General features: G+C 39.1%; 1 protein-coding gene across 3 annotated transcripts in view; it reads left to right on the top strand.

The window, feature by feature from the left end:
• arid3c (AT rich interactive domain 3C (BRIGHT-like)) overlaps window positions 1–21,021 on the top strand; it is a 189,562-nt gene that overhangs the window by 12,458 nt on the left and 156,083 nt on the right. The window contains exons 1-2 of one of the 3 annotated variants that reach the window (XM_073860273.1): window positions 2,616–2,769; window positions 4,322–4,403. The gene's annotated coding sequence lies outside the window, so the exon portion shown is untranslated. Of the gene's footprint in view, window positions 1–2,615; window positions 2,854–4,321; window positions 4,404–21,021 lie in introns of those variants that run through there. The other 2 variants (XM_073860274.1, XM_073860275.1) reach the window with 2 other exon arrangements.

The raw sequence follows: 21,021 nt of genomic DNA, 5'->3' as shown, positions 1-21,021 counted from the left end.
TAACTGATTGCACCAGGCGTGATGGTTTTAAGGGGCACCAGGGGGAATGTTTGTTACAACGGTACAAAGGACTTCTTTTAACTCTGATCTTGGTTCTGATCATGTTAAAGCAGGATGGGTGCCTGGTCAGAGAGCCTGGCATCTGTCCGCAATCAAAAGGGAATTTGAGGTTGGCATAGTTCATAGCTTCAGGGCAGATAGAGGTGCCTATTTCTGTCAGTCAAAGAAAGTTTTGCATTCCTTTCGGTTAAAGGTTAGTTTTATGCTAACTGGGCTTTAAAAAAACATGAGAAATTGAAGCTTACAATGAGGCTGATAACATCAGGTGTTACATTTTTGCTACTTTACAGTAAACAAACCTTTCAAACTGAAATCTCTGAGAAGTTTTAGTTATCCCAGTTCTTTAATATAATGTATATCTCAAGTAATGGAGCAAAATCTTTGGAAACATATACAGTACATTTAGTAAAAGTGCAAAAATCTGTGTGTTTCTAACCAGTTCTTTTAAAAATGCTACAGTATGTTTAAAACCCAAGATAAAATGGCAAATGGAAAAACTGACATAATCCTAAAGCGATCCGTGTGCCAGTACTGGGCGGTTAATCTTGAGACCCAAAGGCCAAATTCTCACATATCAGGCTGGGTGTCTGACCTCTCATTTAACTACAGATCCTTTAGATATAAGAGGATTCGACTTTTGCGTGCAGACCGTGATGAAGAAGCTGAAAAAATCTGGGCCCCACATCCCGGTGGAAATTTGATGATAGGCAGATCTGCCTCTACAAATACACCTGTTATGGTTTTTCTGGAAATCTGACGAGCCATCTAACTGAACTGAGAATGCATGTAACACGCTGGCCAACATGGTACAAAATACCACACATTCATAAACCTAGGCCTATATCCCCTGGACTATATTTATGGCAGCTATATAAACTATTTTATGTGTTGTCTATAATATCATTTTGCAACTGTAAAGATAACAAATTTTGACATTGACACTTTAACTTCTCTTATCCAAAAATAGGCAAAATATGTTTGCTGTAATCCAGTAACTATGAAGTTACATAAAAAAAGGTAGATTAGGAATTTGGAATAAACAGCATCACTAATCTAATCTTGAAGCCTATTTTACAGTATCCACCTTATTTTCAAACCTGGAAGTAAGTGATGTGACGTATTTCCCTTCTTTGTGCGAGACGTCCATTTCAATAGCCGGCCTGTAGAAAACAGTGTAGTGGGAGCACGCATAAAACATGATTTAAACAGTTATGGTAAATATTTACTATACCTGCCATGTATGAACCAGTGAGAGGATGAAATCAAGAAGTGGCCTGATATATTATATGAAGATATATTTAATCATTTCGTGTTGTTGCTCAGGGGTGACGGGTCTTCAATGTACAAATATAGAAGCACAGAGGCATACCAGTATCTTTACAATGGGAAAGTCAGTCTAGTGTTTGTACATGGAATAGACCAAGATTTCGTGTTTTTAAACTTTTCAGGCGAGGATTGAACAGAACTGTCCCTCTGGTGTAAGGTATTTTTAAACTGCAATGTTTAATTGACTTGTTTGAGTTTTAATGGCAACACATCAAGCTTATCACGCGATTCGTCAGCAGCAGTATCCTTTAACACATTGTAAGTTATTTGAACAAACCATAATAAACGTATTAAACTATTACATATTCAATATTGTTTTATTTTTATGAACCATTGGCTTTAGTGGCTCACCGGAAGTCTTAAACAAAGGAGCTCAAAGATTGCGCCACCCAGATTTATGTCAAAAATAAGGTGGATACATCAGACTGGAATATTTTGATTCCAATATTAGAGGCATTAGAGGCACGGTCGCTGTGATAAGATGTAGTCCTGGATCAAAATTTTTTGTTGGTCCTGGATCAACATTTTAATCAAAGAAACCCAAATTACCCTTATTATAACTCAAACCGCACTGCAGCAGGCTTTGCGCACTTTACCAACCCAGAAGTCCTTGTGAAAGAGCAATCAGACGATGGAAGGGAGGCGTTCACACTGACGGGCAACTTCTCCTCCTATTTCCGGCGTGACGCTCGAGTCTGTCCCAAAATATGACTTCGGTGCACCCACGTGGATTCGCATCAAGGGTACATGAAGTCTGGACTCTATGATGTCGTCAAATTGTGGACTCTGAGGAGAACCACAAGTCCGGAGTGTGCCATTTGGGACAGGGCCTTGGTGTAATCACATTTACCTTAGAGGCACGTGCCCCCCCCCCCCTTTGATACAAATAAATTTAACATAAACCTTCAAATAAAAAAACCTTCAAATCAAAGAAGTGTTGTAAATCTGTTACTTTTCTTTCAATCTGTGAAAAAAGGCACAATATTATCAGTTCTGTGCTGCATCCTCGTCAGTTCTCAAAGATTTTCACAGTTTTGATCAAGTTTTGATCATGTTAGATTTTCAATCAGGCGTTTTTTGTATTTTTTTTTTTCAGGCGGCAGCCGCTGCAGACGTCATCAGCATCTGTGCGTGGACGTGGAGTTCTGGCTAGAGAGGATACGTCTACTGCCAAATCTCGCGAGATGTTGGGTTTAGAGTTAGGTTTGTGGGTAGGATTAGGATGAAAACAGCGGACATTCGACGAGATTTCACGAGATTTTAGCCGTAGCTGTATCCCTTCTAGCCACAACCCGGTCGCTGGTGATAACCAATTTGTTAACTGAATAATTAAAACGTCGTCAGACACGCTCACAACACTTCCAACTTCCAAAACTCAGGAAGGTAATGTGCAATTAACCCTCGCTGTTTACAAATTGCATGGTTAATAATGTGACGCTCACAACAACCCTTTCAAAACCCATTAAGGTAATGTGCAAGTAACGTTAACCCTCGCTGTTTACAAAATGTATGGTTAAAAATGTGATAGTCCAACGTTATATTTGTAGATATATTTCTGGATTCATCTTGATACAACAGAGTTTTTAAAAATTACAATTTAAATGAAATTTGAAAATGTAGATTACAACATTATTGTTTTGCAGCTTAAAAACATTACGTGAATTATTCACGTGATGTGGTTTTTGTCATTTTCATTGTCTATATACTACTTTATGTATTTAAAATTACATCATAAAATAATGCAATTGTTGTGCAAATAGTGTCCGATTGTTAGAAATGTAAGTGGGATTGCCAAGGAAAAGACTGTGAACGCTCTGTAATATTTCTGTTAATGTCTGTTTGTCCACACTTCTGTGAGCTGTGTACACTATGCATCCTTAAAAAAATTGGTGATGCCCCTGGGTAAACCTTAAGCAAACTCACAGTCTGTCCAACACAGAATGTTGTATAAGTCTTTTCATGAAAAAATGTTGTTATATCTGGCATGTACATAGTGTAAATTAACCTCAATGTCAATAGTTAAAATCAGTTCAGTTCTTTCTAATGCAAATTGCTTGAGAAACTGTCTAAACTTATCTTTAATAGGAACATGCTATAAATAATCATTTTCTTAGTATGGAGATGGGTGCCGTGAGATATCTGTTAGCCAAAGTCAGAAAAGATTTTACGGTAAGCACTCCAGACAGTTGTCAGATGAAATCATGTAAACTTAGAAAGGGTGTGTTACAGCCTATAAGCTAATACGAAATGTGAGCTTTGGTTATTACAATTTTCTGACAAAAAATATTCCACACCAACTGTTTTGCCACAAGATGACATACTAAAACATTGTTTTCTACCCACTTGAATTTTAAAAATCAACCATATAATACTTTTTGACAGTATATCTTAACTAACCATGTCTTTTCCAAGATAAAGAAATAAATAAATAAATGTATGTGATCTCAGAGCTCTCCACTCCATGGTTTTAAATTAAAATCACCTACTCTTTTTTTGTTTACTTCTTCCCTATAGGCCATGTATCTATTATATTGGTAATAGTGTAGAACTAAAAAAGTCGCTTTTTATTGCTTGTCACCACACAGCTTGGCTCGCATTACTTTGGCTCAGTTTGTTTTACCATTGCAGTTAAGCACCGCTTCAGAGTGGGTCAGACTTATCGTTATGACATCATCATAAATGTGATACACTGATAAAAATATTTTTTTACTTGGTTTTACAAGTCATTTTAACTTAAATTTTTTATCTTGCCTAGTGATAAGTTGCTGTAACCTAATAAATAATGTTAAAAGAACTTAAAATAAGCTGCAGCCCAAATGTCTGTCACTACGGTTCGGCTCTCTCACAACTGTCAATGTTCCTCAGGGTTATTGTCCTGTTTTACAGGTGAACACCCACTTCTATCTTACATTATTATATTTCATTTTCTTTACAGAACTGCGACAAGCTGAGCCACCAATGGAATTGGAAACCCCTCCCTTATGTGAACTCGATGCTGTTGTCTTGCATACCCTCAGGTAAGGTAATCCTTCTTAAACACCACATCACCTGCAGTCACACAGCTTCACCCTATTGGAATTTTCATTAAAAAGACTCCCTCTGGCTATTCTGGGTTTTTAAGCTGTGTTTCTACAACTGATAATATAAGTGTAAACATTTGTGTTGTCCCAAATGGATTGGAAGACGGGACTTATCCATAAGGCAGGCCTACAGTCAGTATACTCCCAAATATACCCATTGTTTCTCACACAGACATAACCATCGTAACCTCAAAAATGTAGGAAGTCCCTCTCCCACCTTTATTTTCTGGTTTCTTATTAAACTTGTCATTCAAGAAATCTGTGTAAATAGGAAAGTAGATCTTGGTCTTTTTGAACAAAGTGAAGCTTAAAAGTATGTGTGAGCTGGAACAGCAGGTGGAAAAAATACTCCGACCCTGGCAGGAGAGACTGATTCCCTTTAACACTGGAAGATGATCATCACGTTTGTAAAACACATGATGCCATTAAACACAAATTCGAGTGGTTCTTATCTAATCTCAATAATTATTATGAGGTTATAAAAGCAACCTACTTTTTCCCGGCATCCCTCATTCCCTTCTCTTTCCATGTTTTGTCTATAAAATCTGAGTTTGAGTAGAGTATTCCCTCGAGCCTCACTATACTGTAGCAAACAGCAAACCCAAACTGTTCAGATTATATGGGCACAAAAACTCTCATTAACTATCAACCTATCACTGTCAGCCAGGAAAAGAAGCAGATTAACCAAAGGGTAGCAGGTATGTTTCCAAATGAGCCACAACTTCTGCTGCTTTCTTGAGGACAGTCTGTGAATTACTGTTAAACCTCATTCACACAGCACTTTGGTCCAAGAAAATACCCCAAAAATTGGCGACAGGCTTTTGTGCAGTGGCAGCTCGTGACTGCTCATCCGAGGGGCGCAAATATGTGTTTGTTGCGTCATGTGAACAATGTGCATCACGTGTTTGGTCAAAATAAGTGCCTGCTGCACACGCGTCAAAACCGTTTATGATTAAAGAGACGCTCACGTACACAAAATACATGCAAGACACTCCCTTAACAGTAAACTCTGATTGCGCATGAAATGCAAGTATCTGGCAAACGCAAGGGTCTCATCATAAACCCTTTAGACACGTCTGCATCAGGCACTTAATTTGACAAGACACGTGATGCATATAGGATCATTCGACGCGTCGAACACATATTTTGAAATTACGAACCACACATGACGGGCTATACACATGTTGTGGCGAACTTCTCAGCGAGCGCCCTCGAAATAAAAAGTCACTGGCCGCCAATGCTTTTGGGTGAATGCAAACACGTTTTGTAAATGTTCCGGGAACATTCCCAGAAAGAGGACCTAGAACCATTTCCATAAGATACCCCGGAAAGCCCTCTGTGTGAATGAGACGCAAAAAATACGTAAGGGGCGTGCCGTAGTAAGGTTGCACGTGTCATGGAAACATGAAGTTATGGGGTAGCTCTTTAAAATGAGAGGTTTACATACAGAATAACATTTACGACAAGAAATGTCGGCAAACTGGACTGAAGCAGATATCAGGGCGCTCATCACAGTGCACTAAAGCTGAGATCATTCACCAGCATATAAGAATAGCACGTCACACGCTCATATGAGCTTATAATAAACAAAAATGCATGCGCGTCATTGCAACAAGATATATCGTTCAGCTCTTTAAAACTGGGGTTTCAAATGCATATTAACATTCACGATGAGAAATGTCTGCAAACTGGACTGAGATCACTTACCAGCATGACAGAACAGTGTGTTTCTGGAGAGAAAAATAACGGATAATAAGCAAACTTTAGACGCTGCGGAGAAGTGCAGGACTTTAAACACATCACATGTCTTTACAGGATCTTTACACAGATTCCGGCAAATCATTGGCAGTGTGAATGAACCAAAAATCAAACAATCCCGGACATATTCCGGATGCATTTTCCGTAATGTCTGTGTAAAAAGTGCTATAGTACTATTGTTAATATCCATATTAATTGAACACAATACACTTACACATAAGCACAATTTTGAATATCTATGTATGCACATTTACAGTGTTACACATTTGATGTAAATTGAAATTGTTCCAGGTTGAAATCTGAGAAACATATGGTTTTGCTTTCCTCCCAAAGAACAAGGACAGGTTTAAAAAAGTTGTGTGCAAATCTTTTAAAGTCCTCGTTGTGAGATTGCACAAATTCCTCAGCCTGATAAAATCATTCCAGAGAGTATACAGGCAAGGTTAAACTGTAATGTGGTCGATTAAAGGTATCAAAATTGCCCGCAATCCTCCGATAAATTGTTGGACCAGATTTGAAGGGGCACGTATGGCATGCAAAGGCTTTGAATACTGCGTGTGATAAAGACCATTCTCAGACACGACCAAACCCAGTCTGTGCGAATTAGAACCACATTGCATCCGAAAGCATCTTTCAATGTGCTCTTGTAAATCCTGCTCAAACGCTGAAAATGACGGACTGTCCTGCCTGCAACTCACTTCTGAGCGTTCACAGTTGTCTTGAATTTTGAAACATCCAGAGATCTCACGGAAAGCCATCTCCCTTAGCACTGATATATTTGAGGAAAAACAATTCTTCTGATAGTTCGCACAATAGCGTTTGCGCGGCGACTCACGCAAGTAGTGACTAATGTGTGATTTAAAAGACAGGGGAATGGTAATGCATAGCGACACTCTTCTCTGTTCTGTGCTTTGTAAAACACAGTGATGTCTTTAGGGCACATCTGTCTCAGACAAAGATATGTGCATCTGAGAGGCTTATGACGGGAGAAATGAATCATTGAAGTAAACTAATCCAAGGGAATATAAAATAAACCATTTCACGCAAACTGAAACCTCATGAGAGGGCTTCTTGCCATATGGAAATATGTGTTCAAGAACTACGGCTGCCAATCAAACTAATTACATGATATGCCTGTCAATTAAGTAAATTAATCATGCACATCAATTTGTGCTTAAAAAATGATTCATTTGAAGACATTACAGTAAATGCACTAAAATAAGGATGCACATTTAACTGTTACATGTTAGTGCAAACATGTCTTCCTTCTAGGCAAATTACAAGGACAGTTAGCTTAGTGGTTAGAGAGTCGGGCTTGTAATTTAAGATTTGCCGGTTTGAGTCTCACAGCTGGCAGGTTGCGACTGATGTGCCCTTGAGCAAGGCACCTTAACCCCAACTGCTCCTCGGGAGCTGCACACTACTCTCGTTTTTTTTGTGGTCACGACTTGCAGTGTGTGTGGTCAATACTCACTAGATGGCTTAAATGCAGAGGTCACATTTCGAGTATGTGTTTCATACTTGACAAACATGCCTTAATTTTTCATTTCTTTCTTCATAACAATTATCTTACGAATGTTCACTCTTTCTGTATACTTGTTGGTCAGAACATCATGCTAGAAAAATTATTATGGATTATTATTATTTTTTAATAATAATTGACAACTATTCACATTAATTGCCATGTTATAAGAACAAATTTTCAGTCCCTCATTTCTTAACATTCTACTTAAGAAGCTCAAAGTCATTATAAGAAACTATGCATTATATAACTCGGAAATTGTTCTAAGAATTGGTCCCCCCCTTCCAATTTATCATTTCTGGTTTCCATCAAATTCACTGATTTATTCAGTTATTAGTGTTATTCCTTTTATGTTTCAAGTCAGATCTACATCAATGTGTAGAGGTTTTGGCTAAGACTGAGTTTTTTCTAAGCATCTTATTTAATCACTGCTAAGCCTCATTCACACAGCACTTTGGACCCCGAGAAAATTTCCGAACAATTGTCAGAGAGGCTTCTGTTCTGTGTGAATGAAAACGCGTATCGTAAATAGTCTGGCATCGTTTTTGTAATGCAGACATACACTGTAAAAAACAACCTATAGAATCCACTCAATATGATTGAGGTAACAATTTGCACTCACTTTGTTTGGGTAGATCCTATCCTTTATATTTGAGTAAAGAGTACCTAAATTTAGCATCTATGATAAACAAACAAAAAATTATGTACATATGTTATGTATGTATGTAATATTTCTCATAACTAATTACTTATAAAAATTAAGTAACATTAACTCTATTGGGAGTAAGCCACAGTTACTAAATTATTATTAAAGAGCACCTATTTCATTGCTTAAAACAACGCTATTTTGTGTATTTGGGTTGTTGCGGTGACTGAATTTTCTCCCCAGTAAATCATTGCAAGACAAACTGGGTAATCACTGGGTGGGAGGGGCTTATAAATGCAAATGCAGATGTGCGCTTTTTACTTTCACTTTTGAATTAGTTGCAGCTGTTTAAATGCAGTGTTTGCGTATGATGCATTAAATTGCAATGGGAGTGCAACAGCTGGTTTAATCAAGTGCTTGAGCCACTGTACGCAGGTACTTCTGATGGAAATCCGCCAGTCCCAAGCTGAGTAACGTTAACTGTCTCTTTCTCCATTTAAAGCGCTACTTGAATAAAAAGTTTTGTATTATTATTATTATTAATGAAAAACACAACAACAAAACGATCTCGCTGATATTAAACATTATGGGGTGGTTTCTCGGACAGGGATTAGCTTAAACCAGGACTAGACCTTAGTTTAATTAGGAAATATAACTAGTTTTAACAAACTCAGAATTCAGGCTGCAGACACATTCAGTTGTTAGTGTTTGCTCTCTGTAACGAAACAAAATGATTTAATTACAAGAAAATATCAAAAGACGGTAAAAGACGGTGTCGCGGTGGCCAAGTGTTCTAACGGGTGAGAGGCTAAAACACCGTGTATCACTGGTTATACCGACTATCGCAACAAGTCTAGTATTTTGTATAATGCAATGTGTTTGTGTGGTTTATGGTTAAAAAACACACTATTATTTTCCAAATACCGTAAATTTTTGTAGGTACAAAATTTCACTCTCTTCCTGAAATGCATGGATTTGAAAAGCTCTGTGTCCCTTAAGGCAAGCTAATCTGTACGTTGTGATTGGCCTGAATACCTCTGACGTCAGCCGGAAATGTGAAGCTCCTTACCATGTTTAAAAGATTCAGTTGCTAACAGGAGTTAATTTACAGGCTGTGAGTCCCAAGTGGGAGGAATTATGATAATGTCGGTATTGTCTACATCACCAATCCCAGGAAGTAATCTGTTGCCTACAATCTGTGTGTTTGTTGTAGTCCAAGAAAAGAGATTTACGTTGAAGATGATAACTCGTTGCTCTTTGGGGTTTGTACCTTTTGCATATCATTAACATGTACTAATACACACTTACACACCAAAGGAAATGTAAAAACGTATATCGGACAATAGGTGCTCTTTAATAATGATTAGCCATTAGGAAAACATTACTTTTTTCAGGCAGGGTTTAATTTAAAAATAGTGAGACATAGGAGATTGCATAAATTGACTTTATTTATTGACCAAATAATATTTGGTAAACATTTAAAACTAATTAATGTAAGTACAAAATAACCCCTTACAATACATTTCAAGTGAAATGCAACATATCATAGTGTTACATAAAGCATCTTGAACATATTCTATTTAAAAACCAAACCAAAGTCTTCATGAGAAAAATACATTAGAAGTAAGATTCCTAAATATTGTTTCTTCACGTTACCATTAGAGAATTAAAGGAGACACGGAAATGAGAGGAGACACTGATCTCACTTACCTTTTCAACTTCATTTAAAACTAATTAAGTGCAAAAAATACAACTTCATATTACATAACTCACAGTACATGTGCATAAAACATTGAACACTAACAAGAATGTACTTACAAAAGTTATTATAAATCCATAAATGATAATAATAATAACATGCTTTATAAAATGATCCCTTCTAACACAAAACTCAAAATATCAACAGATAAATGCAAGAAAAATGTTACAGTAACGTCAATTATCTAGCATTGATCGCTTTACCGGTTTTTGTCAGCCCGAGGCCTTCCCATCTTGTCACTTGTTCGAGTTCAACCACGTGCAGCAGCTCCGCTGTTCACGAGTTTTAGCCACGTAAATAATAATAATGGAAGTTAATATATTTCAAATTTTAATAAGTTCAATATATAATTCAATAATATCTGGTAGATTTTACAGTAAAACAACTTTAAATTTCTATTGATGATGATATCAATAAGTTAAACAAAAACTTACCTGTAGCTCAACAAATCGCGATTCTGCCACCGTGCCAATAACATGGAAAATGATGTTGCAGTTATTACTGTTAAAAATAGTGTAGGTAGAATGTACCCATTATTTTGTAAACAAAGTATAACAAATTTTCATGGGTTGTATTTAAAGGACAATTTGGTATTTTACACTTAAAACCCTGTTTTCAGATTGTTTATGATGAAATAGAACGGTTTTGACTGAAATGTCGACATATGCGGCTGGCCCGAGAATTTTCGGGTGTTTGTTGTTTCACCTCCCACCTCTACAATGGCTGAATAGGTGCACTGGAACAATCCTTCCCAAAATGCATCAAACCTTCGCCTACAAAGACGCAAAACTCACCGAGCGGCCAGGTGTGTACTGATATGCTCACACAAAAATCGCTTTTTGCTTTCTAACAGGTGTTTTAGCATTTGTTGTAAACTTGTGGACCTATTTTTTCAAACGCCTCACACCGGTATATTCTTCCGTTGAGAGCTTGAATAATAGACACTCCAGCCCAGTTGGTGGCGATAATCCACCTTTGCCAATTGCAAGAATACAAACAACGTTCCCGGCAGCGGAGTAATACCGTACCTCACAGCACATCTAATACAATTCAATGGAGTTGGACAAAAACTACGATAAAACCTGTTGGAAAGCATCTTTTGCATATGCAAAAACAATGCTGTATGGGGTGTGCTGTAGTAAGGACATGAATGTCATCGCAACCAGAAGTTATGGTTCAGATCTTTGACACACAGATTTAAACGCAGATCAACATTCACAACGAGAAACGTCGCAAACTGGATTGAAGCAGAGATCAGGGAGCTTGTCACTATCCACGCTGAAGCCGAGATCATTCAAATGATCAAAACCTTACGATCTTGTCATAAATGTGTGTGAATGCACGCACAGATTCCGGAAAATAATTGGCAATGAAGCAAAAATTAAACGATCCCAGACGCCTTTTCCGTTATCTCTGTGTGAAAAGGGCTTTAGAAATGTAGGTGGCTTTTCTTACAGCCTTCTCGTCAAACCATTACATTTTGCTCTAAGCTTTAGGCTGTTCCAATTCATTTGTTTTATGTAATGACGTTGTGGTTTGCCCTTATGACTTATTTCTCTGTTTATCCTTATCTCCTATTGGCTGCTTGTACAACCACAGACATCACATTCTAGCAGAAAAATTTGGTCATGTCAGTGCACGTTTCTCACACTCTCTATATTGATGGGACAGTCGGCAGTCTGAAACATCTTGTTACTTGCTGCCCAGATCAATAACAAACATACCTGTCATCACTTCAGTAACATGTCATTCAGCAAAGTAACTTACATTGATTTAAGTAAAGGGACTGGTCCTACCTTTGCTCAAGGGCACAACAGTATATAGGGAAACATAGCAACCCAAATGCCTAAGGGCTTGAACCTTAGACCTCTGTGTTACAAGCCCTGAGTCTTTACTACTACACCATTTTTGGATTGCCTTTCAGAAGATTGTCTTTTAGAAAGTCAATGTAAAGACAAGCAGAGATATTCAACATTTCCCAGTGGTTGTCTGGTTTTTCCTGTGTAGACTGGATGCTGAATGATAGTTGTCTACCCAGAGGATTTGCAAAAGTCTTTGTTTACAAATATTATGATTGGTCTGACTGGGGGGTCCAAGATCACACGAGTTCATTTTATGCAAGCATTTCGCATTTGTTTTCATGCTGATCAGGGCATAAATAAAAAACAAACTCGACATGCTGGAGTTAGTAAGCTGCTATCTCCACACCAGTCATCTATTTGATTTAAAGACACTATGATGGTTTTAAAACATGGGTGAACATTTGCTATTTGAAAAGTACCACAAAATGATCCAGACAGAATTGTTCATCACATGATGGTCACAGATGTTTATCCTATTGTTATTAATAATATAACGAGAAACATGTGGCAAATTACAAACAGATGAAAGCTGGTGGAAGAAAATCTATTTGCATCAATATTCATAAACTTTAAGTAGTCTAGATTATAGAATTAAAACAAAATTCTTATATAAAGAAAAAAATACTTTGTGAAAGGAAAGCAAAAAACAAAAGTTATTTTCACACAACAGACTTGTAATGTGACAACTCATCTAATATGGAAGCATTATAAAATCCGTTTTGATTATACCAAGGAAACTTTGTGAAAAAAGTTAAATCAGGCTCTGTTAACCTGATTTAAGTTGCAAAATGTCGCACATTTTCATGCTGCAAATGTGCTGCAACAAACCGCAAGTCTGGAAAACACAGGTATGGTGTTCCTGATTCTCAACCCGTGGATGATTTTCACTGCTAAAAGGGAGTATGGAAACTTACAATAAAGCACAGATGACAACTGGTTTGCTCTATAGTCAGTGCAAGCACAAAGTTAAAGTTAATCTTGTGTTTAGCATAACGTTCGTCACAATTCTCTCAGACTAATCAGTGATGTTCAGTGTTTTCACGTCACGTTTAAAGGGCTCATTATATTTGTGCATACGTCCTACGGCGTAGGATAGCGTCGGTTTTCATATATACTTCTGCGTTCTCATTGACGTGCAAACACATATGCAGACCGCTGGTAGGCAGTATCCACGCGTGTAACCACAGTAGCAGCGCGACCATCAATGAAGAAGCAGCTTGGTCTAGCCTGGTTAAAACCAGACAATTCTTAGTAGAGTTGTAGGCCCTGTCCCAAATGGCACACTCCGGACTTGTGGTCCTCCTCAGAGTCCACACTTTGATGACATCATAGAGTGCAGACTTTAGGGGACCCTTGATGCGAGTCCACGTGGGTGCACCGGAGTCGTGTTTTGGGACAGATTTGAGCGTCACGCCGGAAATAGGAACGAAAGTTTCCCGTCAGTGTGAACTCCTCCCTTCTGTCGTCGGATTGGTCTGATTGCTCTTTCGCAAGGACTTTTGGGTTGGTAAAGTGTGCGAAGCCTGCTGCAGTGCGGGCTTCGCCGGAGACCGCATCAAGGGGGCAAAGGGGGCGCTGATGAGCACACTTTGAAGCATAAAAAATACAGATGGGACACCCTATGGACTCGTAGACTAAGTGAGCATGTGCGATTTAAGTCCACGAGACCGAAAGTCCACATGAAGTGCGCCATTTGGGACAGGGCCATGGTCTGGCAAAGCTTCATAGACAAATAATTTTCAAAGGGGCGTCACCATCGGACCTCGCTCAAATGCCTCTTGGTGCAATTGGATAGACCTAAAACCAATAAGAGCAATGAAGGGGAGGATGTATGCACCACAGGGCTCGGCGCTCTTGCTAAGACCCATTCGTTTAAAAACCAAAGTTGCAAGCTGGTATATCAGACTTTTGCCGAATCCAGTCGGTAAGACGGCGATCTTTTTAAGATATGAAAGCTTCGAGTGTTGTTCTTTGCTCGGGTTTTAACGAAAAGGAAAAGTTTAAATCGCTTAAAACAGACGCGATAGCTGATTCAAATGTGTGATGTTTCACTGCGGCATGCAGGGACGGATTGGCAATCCCAGGCCGTCGGCTAAAACGTCTAATAACGCAATATGAACAGCCAACAGCAGGGGCACTAATACAATCACCTATATTGTACTGTTACGTGTAAAAAAATGAGGAAGAAGAGTCGGCCTACTAGCCGTGATTGGTCCGCAGATTCCTAGAATTCGCGAGCCTGAATTCGCGAGCCTAAACATCCACAGCCTGGTCATGATGAGGGACAGACAGAGTTAAATTCACATCAGCAAGAGGTCCTGTAAGTGCCAGTAGTAGCAGGACATGTGACATTATAATATAATATACACGATATAAAAAGAAATAAAACTTGCGTGAAAATTAACGTAATGCGCAACTACTGTTGAAGAGACACGTGATGTGAGTGTATGGGTATGTGCGTGCATGTGTGTGTGTGTGAGAGAGAGAGAAAGAGAGAGAGAGAGAGAGAGAGAGAGAGAGAGAGAGAGAGAGGGGCGGGCGCGATTGAACAGTGGAAACGTAAAAACAATACATACTCCGTCATTTTGTTCATATGGAATATCATTCAAACTGCAAAGTGTTAGCTTATATTTGTGTACAGTCGCAATAAAACAAAACATTGTGCTTTTGTCAATCTGTAAACTCTTGTCAAACTGTAACCTACAACTGTCATCTAACCAAAATCACACACAGCAAAGCAAAAAATATTTATCCAACCCCATTTAAAAACAGTCTGTGGGTGGACATTCATTGTATTGCATTGGTTTTCATTTCTTTCATTTACTTTATTGTAGAAGAAACAGCAGCTTGTTGTGTATGTTTTGAGAGGACCAGCAGTGATGGAAGTAAATAAACAGCGACTTTTGTTGCTTGGAACCCCAACCGAGTTGGTACTAAAAAAACTATCGGGTACTACCTACTGTACCCAGTGGAAAGCCCCCAAAAGTAAGCCGACCCAAACCAAACTGTGAGGTACTATGCAATGAAAAAGTGGCATAACATGCAAAGGTTTACTTTTTAAAGGAGTTCTGCCCCAGTGACAAGGATTATTTTTGACAATTTTTGTTTTTTGACAGTGTAAATTCATGTTTTGGTCTGTTGAGTACTCATATTTTGTACTTTTGTACTATAAATTGATCCATGGACCAGACATATCTGGTTACCGCACACAGTGTGTGACAGTGATTGGCTATAAATCTTGTTTTTGTACTGAAAAACATCCTTGAGAGAATCAATAAATTCTATTGCAAATTGCGTGTAATCTAAAGTGTCACAACTAAAGATATGATCTTACGTGCGCAGATTCGTCTGAAAAGAAATAAATCACATTCTCCAAAGCACAACATAGCATAAAAAGTGGCAGAGACGTTTCTTTAATGTGGGATCGGGTGCAATTAAGGTTGGGCCGGAGTTGTGCTTCCTCTTCCCCTGCCATAAATATTAATAATTGGGGACAAAGAAGGGTATGGATGTAATTCAGTTGAAACATCTTGACCACTCCCGGGCGGTTCCTATGCACTTAATAAAATCCAAACCATGGCCGTAGTGGGAAAGTGTCAGGTAAACCATCCAGAACTTCATTCTACCAAAAAAGTACAGCCTGGCAATAAAACAGGGTGGATCAGACACATTCTTCCAGTCTGAGTGCCTTTGTGGACTTTTATCCCATAATGCAGTTGTAAAGTCAGATGTTATTTGCTTTAGATGTTAAAGCTTGGTCTTTTTCCCCCAGGCTTCACTCTCAAGTATTTTAGGGGAGAAAGGGAGCACTCCTCAATGAAAATCTCAAATGATCTGAGGCAAATAGAGTTTGACGTCGGAGTTGCAGTACCCACGAGATGTCTGATGGCGTGGCGTGCTGGTTGCTTGAAATTAAGATCATGTTTTAGAAGAAAATTTCAAAGCTTGAAAACAGCCCGAGCCGAGCACGGAGACACGAATCGCATGACTCTCTATGGAACATTTGTGCATAAATCGAATTATATTGCCATGAATATAATTCCCATGTTTTCTTTTCCTTGTCTGAACTCCCTTCCTTAAGAAAATAAGCCATGGGAATTTTTGCCTCTTCAGAATGAAAACATGCCCGTGCCGCTCGCTAAATGACTTCTGTCATATGTATTAATCTGTTGACATTGAGAATCAATTTTTTTATTCATGTGCTTGGAATGCATTCGTGATGTTGACGGCTGCGGTGAGTTCTTTAGAAAAATTAAGAAAACAGAGCCTGTGTTTGACTTTGTTTGAAGGATGAGTCTTCTTGTTTTCTATGACCATGTGTCTTGATGCTGATGCGAAAAGGCTTCTGGCAAGCATACTGGAAATCAGCAGAAATGGACATTTGACATTTGGTTAAACCTGTTGCCCAGCAACATGATCTATAGAGCTGGTCATCACCTGAAGATCCTTGCTTAACTGTAAATGAACCAAGCCAGGTGTTTTAAACACCATTGAAGGTGAAAGATGAAAGCAGCAGGCCACCTCAATCGGGCCAGGGTACTGAGACTGTACAGCATCACTTCATATCTACATCCAAGGCATCTGAATAAGCTCTTTGAAATGCTGAAAGTGCACTGCATGTCTGGATATGGGCCCATTTTAGTGCTCTTCTGCATCATTTCGGTATTATTTGATTAATTACTCGCTTTCTGCAATGTTAATCACACAAATCAAATACAGTTACAAGCTCTCAGCATTCAGAAGAAGACAGTGGTTTACAATCCTGTTCTCAGGGATCTACTGCTCTGCAAATATTTTATGTCTCGCTTATCTGAAACACCTGACTCTGATCATTGGCACATTGCGAGCTCCATGAACTGAACTAAGTGTTTCAGGTAAAAGAGAAATACAAAATGTACAGAGAAATGGATTCCCAGGGAGAGGTTTGAAAACTACTGGAATAAGGTGTAACAACATAATTTGCCTAGAAAGAAGACTTTTTTCTTACTTAGATACATATTGTGGCACTATTTAAAGGCATTTAGTGCTTTGTAAATGAAGAGTTTGGTTCCAAAAAGCGATAAACGCCATTTAAAAAAAAATTATTTACCACCAAAATCAGTATTGTATCTGGTCATTATTTAAAATGTAAATTCTTAATTTTACGCAAAATCCGATATCCACCGTGTTATTCTGTTATATTTTCTCCCTTTTTTCCAAAACCTGATAAACGCCAGTCCTCCTTTTCTGCAGAATGCAATAAATCCACTCAACAAATCACAGCGCACCATTCCACGCATTGTAAACAACAATAGCGGGCGCGCTGAATACAAACGGAATCCTAGTTTTCCTCAACTACTTTGTACTTCGTGTTCAACAAACAAAAAAATTATTTTGATGGCATTGATAAACCTGTGGTGGTTTTCTGTAGTGGGGAAGAAACGTAAGCAACTCGGGCGACGGAAAAATGCTGACTGTTGCTTGTTTTCACATGACAGCATCAAGCTTCTGTCATGCTAACACATTGACCCCAGGAGATCTAATGATAAACTTTCCATTATTTTACGCAAAGTCAACTAAAAACGAGCAGAACCAAAACATGTTACAGCTGATCGCTGTCAAAAAAAGTTCAGCGACAACGTCCCAAGGATGACATCAGCAATGACAGTGTTTTTAATATGACAAAGTAAGTGTTTTGATTAATGTAATTTAATCTTTTGATTTTTAATCAGTGTATACCACTAGTCAACTAAATGATTATACCATGGTCTGTTTAAATACTCGATTCTGATTGGCTGGAAGGTGTGCATTAAAACCATTTAATGCACAGGTAGTTCCAGTCAGTTTTATTACAGTTAGAAATTAATCCGCTACTATTAGCACTGGTAACCAGTAACACAGTTACACTTGCAAACTTAGTGAGAGACACATATGAAAACGTTTATGTCACAAGTCGGGGCTGGCCACTAATATAAATGAGCCACGCCCCTTTTAACTTCCACCTCGAGGAGGTCCCCTAAGCCAACCCAATGACCAGACAACACAGCGCACGTAAGTATAAAAATATAATTTTTATTTAACTTAATTAAAATGAATATGGGAAATGGGAAAAAGGGGAGGGGGGAAGGGAATTAAAACTAAGGATCTTCGTTCTGCCCTCCAGGTGGGCCGTGGTCGGAAGAGTAAAAAAGGGGGGGGATGGGACCAGGTGTCTGGGATCCAAAGCACTGTAAGGGGGGTGCAACTCAGGCTCCTCCGCCTGGTTTTGTAATCCTGTGGCGCCCTCCTCTTCCTCCTGGAGGCAGAATGGAAATACTTCCCGTTCTTCCACGGTAAAGGGGATGGAGGCGGGGGTTTAGCTGACGATACACACATACACAGCAAAGACACTGCACCACTTCAAAGTGAATTTTTCCACAGCAATACAGACTCACCCACCGCACTCAAGTGAACACTTAGAGACCCCGTCTTCTCCTCCTTCACCGGTTTCGATTGCCGTTGTTCAGCACGGCTCAGTCTACGTTCATGGAGCTATAGCAGCCCTAGCTCGTCCTCTTCCGGCACTCCCACCACACTGCTCCGTGGTAGGGCCGTCCTCCCTTTTCTAGAGTGGTCTGCCACACAACGGGTTAACACACAATGTCTCAAAATCACAATTATTGTACTCACAGCCACCGTGAAATCTGCTCTGTTGCTTTCCTCTTCAGCACACACACACAGGTCAGTATTTCCAGCTTCACACGGTAAGGTGTAGCACCCCTATGACGGTACCTTACACAATGATGGTAATAACTTTCAGTTCCTTAAGATCAATGACCACTCACACTGACTCCGTTCCGCTTCCTGTTCTGTTTCAGATCACAGCAACTATGCTTTTCCTTCGTCCACACAGCCACGCTAGCCCAGCCTGGAAAATGTACGAGCGATAACAACACCGCAACACAGCGTCAACAATGACTCCAGCAACGAACTCCCTGCAAACATCCACGCCGTCCTTTCACCCGAACCAGCCCCGCACTCTTTCCGCCCGCTTTCTAGCGGTCGCCGGATAAGCGGAGCCTACGGACTCTTCGGAGGCTGGTGTTTGTTCACTCGCCCGATATCGACGACCTTCTGCTTCATCAGCCCGTGTTTTAAATCTGCAGTAATCATAGGGACCGCCCAGTCAGTAATCGCTGCCTCCTTTGCACACCTGTGATGGATCTGGCCTGATTTCGCTGCCATGGCAACCCAGGAAGTAAACGGGGGTTTAAAAAATTTTTTTGCTCCGGGCGGAACCTCTCCTCTCTATTTTTGGTTCCGCCCTAAGTCACCCTGTGACATTTATTTAGGTAGGCTACTGGGGGCGTGCACACCAAAGCTTTTACGTCCGCGGCCAGTGCATGTTTTCAATTGTTTCCAATGGAAGCTCTGTGTTTTTCAAATCAGCCAGCAGCTAGCGTTTTTTTTCGTGATCAGCGCTGAGCGTGGAGAGTAGAGCGAGATTCAACTTTGAGTGAAAAGCTCCACTTGTCAATGTCAGTTCTCACTGAAAAAAAGTCATGGATTTATTGCATTTTGTGGAAAAAATAATCAGTTTTTATAATACATCTTTGAAAATCAAATTATGGATTTGAATTTTTAATGTTATTATAACCTAAAGATGCTATGTGAAAGTTTGTTAAATAAATTAATTTCTTGTCACTTTCACACATTTTTACCACATTCTAAAAAATGCTGGGTTGTTTTTAACCCAGGGCTGGGTCACTATTGGACATAACACATTGCTGGGTTAAAATGCCCAAATAATGGGTTGCTTTAACCCAACTGCTGGGTTATTGTTAATTACCCATGTTTAAACAACCCAGCAGTTGGGTTAGAACAAGCCATTATTTGGGTAATTTTAACCCAGCAATTTGTTCACAAAAGTGCAAAATTGGATTTATTGCGTTTTGGAACCAAACTTTTGAAAAATATAGATTGGAGGAGATTAGTGAAATTAGACCTGTACAATGCTCAATACAGACACTTTATGGATGAAAGTCTTGCCTTTCAGTAAAAAAGCCAATCATCAGTTGTTAAATGTTTCTCTGGGTGATGGGACTGAGTGTTGTGAGGTACTTACCAGTCTTTCTGCATGTGTAGTAGCTGGAGCATTGTGGAGAGAAAGTGTTTTTAGTTACAGTTGATGCAGGTTTAATAGTTGGTCTGAAATATATTGTTTTACTTCACATTTTTAAAGATATCTGCTTTCCAACATTGAAGTAGATAGGACTTGCGTAGCTGCCCAGAGGCGTTGCAAACATGGCCACTGAGCACCATGACTCATAGTTTTAGAGCAAAAATATTGCATGCAAAACAGTTTAGTTAATTAATTCGCTGATATTTACCATTGTGTATTTCTTATTATTAAAATAATTCTAAAAATTGCAGATCTTCTGAATAGTGCATTTCTGGTAATCAGGAAATAATGTGCACACTTTGTAACACACAGATTTATAAAAAAAAAGTGATATCGTAACTTTATTGGTATTTTATGTGACCAGACACATTTGACATTGTTACTGTATCTTAAATATCTGTATGTACACTCTCAGAAAAGAAGGTACTGTACAAAAGTTGTCACTGGGGCGGTACCTTTTCAAAAAGTACCATTTTTACATAAAAGGTGCATATTGGTACAGTACCTCCTAAGTTACACATTGGTTCCTCAAAGGTATATCTGTACCAAATTGGTATTAGACCTTTTTAAAAGGTACCGTCCCAGTGAGAACGTTGCACCTTTTTTCTGAGAGTGTACCCTCTTATTTGCAAAATGTACTTAGAGTCAGGATGATTTTTAGAGCCTGATGATTATACGCCCCTGTTCTTTGCCCATAACTTTACAGGGCTAATTCTTAAAACTACAAACACGTCTCGTGTGGCCCGTATTTCTCAAAGTCTATCCAGTTACTGAAATCTGTGCTGGGAGTACCTAGAGGGAATGGAAGAAGGAAACACAGCTGAGAACCATCGTGGTTTGACGCGCATCCAGATCTTTTGAACAGAAG

The sequence above is a fragment of the Misgurnus anguillicaudatus genome, chromosome 22, assembly GCF_027580225.2.
Source record: "Misgurnus anguillicaudatus chromosome 22, ASM2758022v2, whole genome shotgun sequence".
NCBI classification, from domain to species: Eukaryota; Metazoa; Chordata; class Actinopteri; order Cypriniformes; family Cobitidae; genus Misgurnus; species Misgurnus anguillicaudatus.
This window is presented reverse-complemented; position numbering and strand designations above follow the sequence as displayed.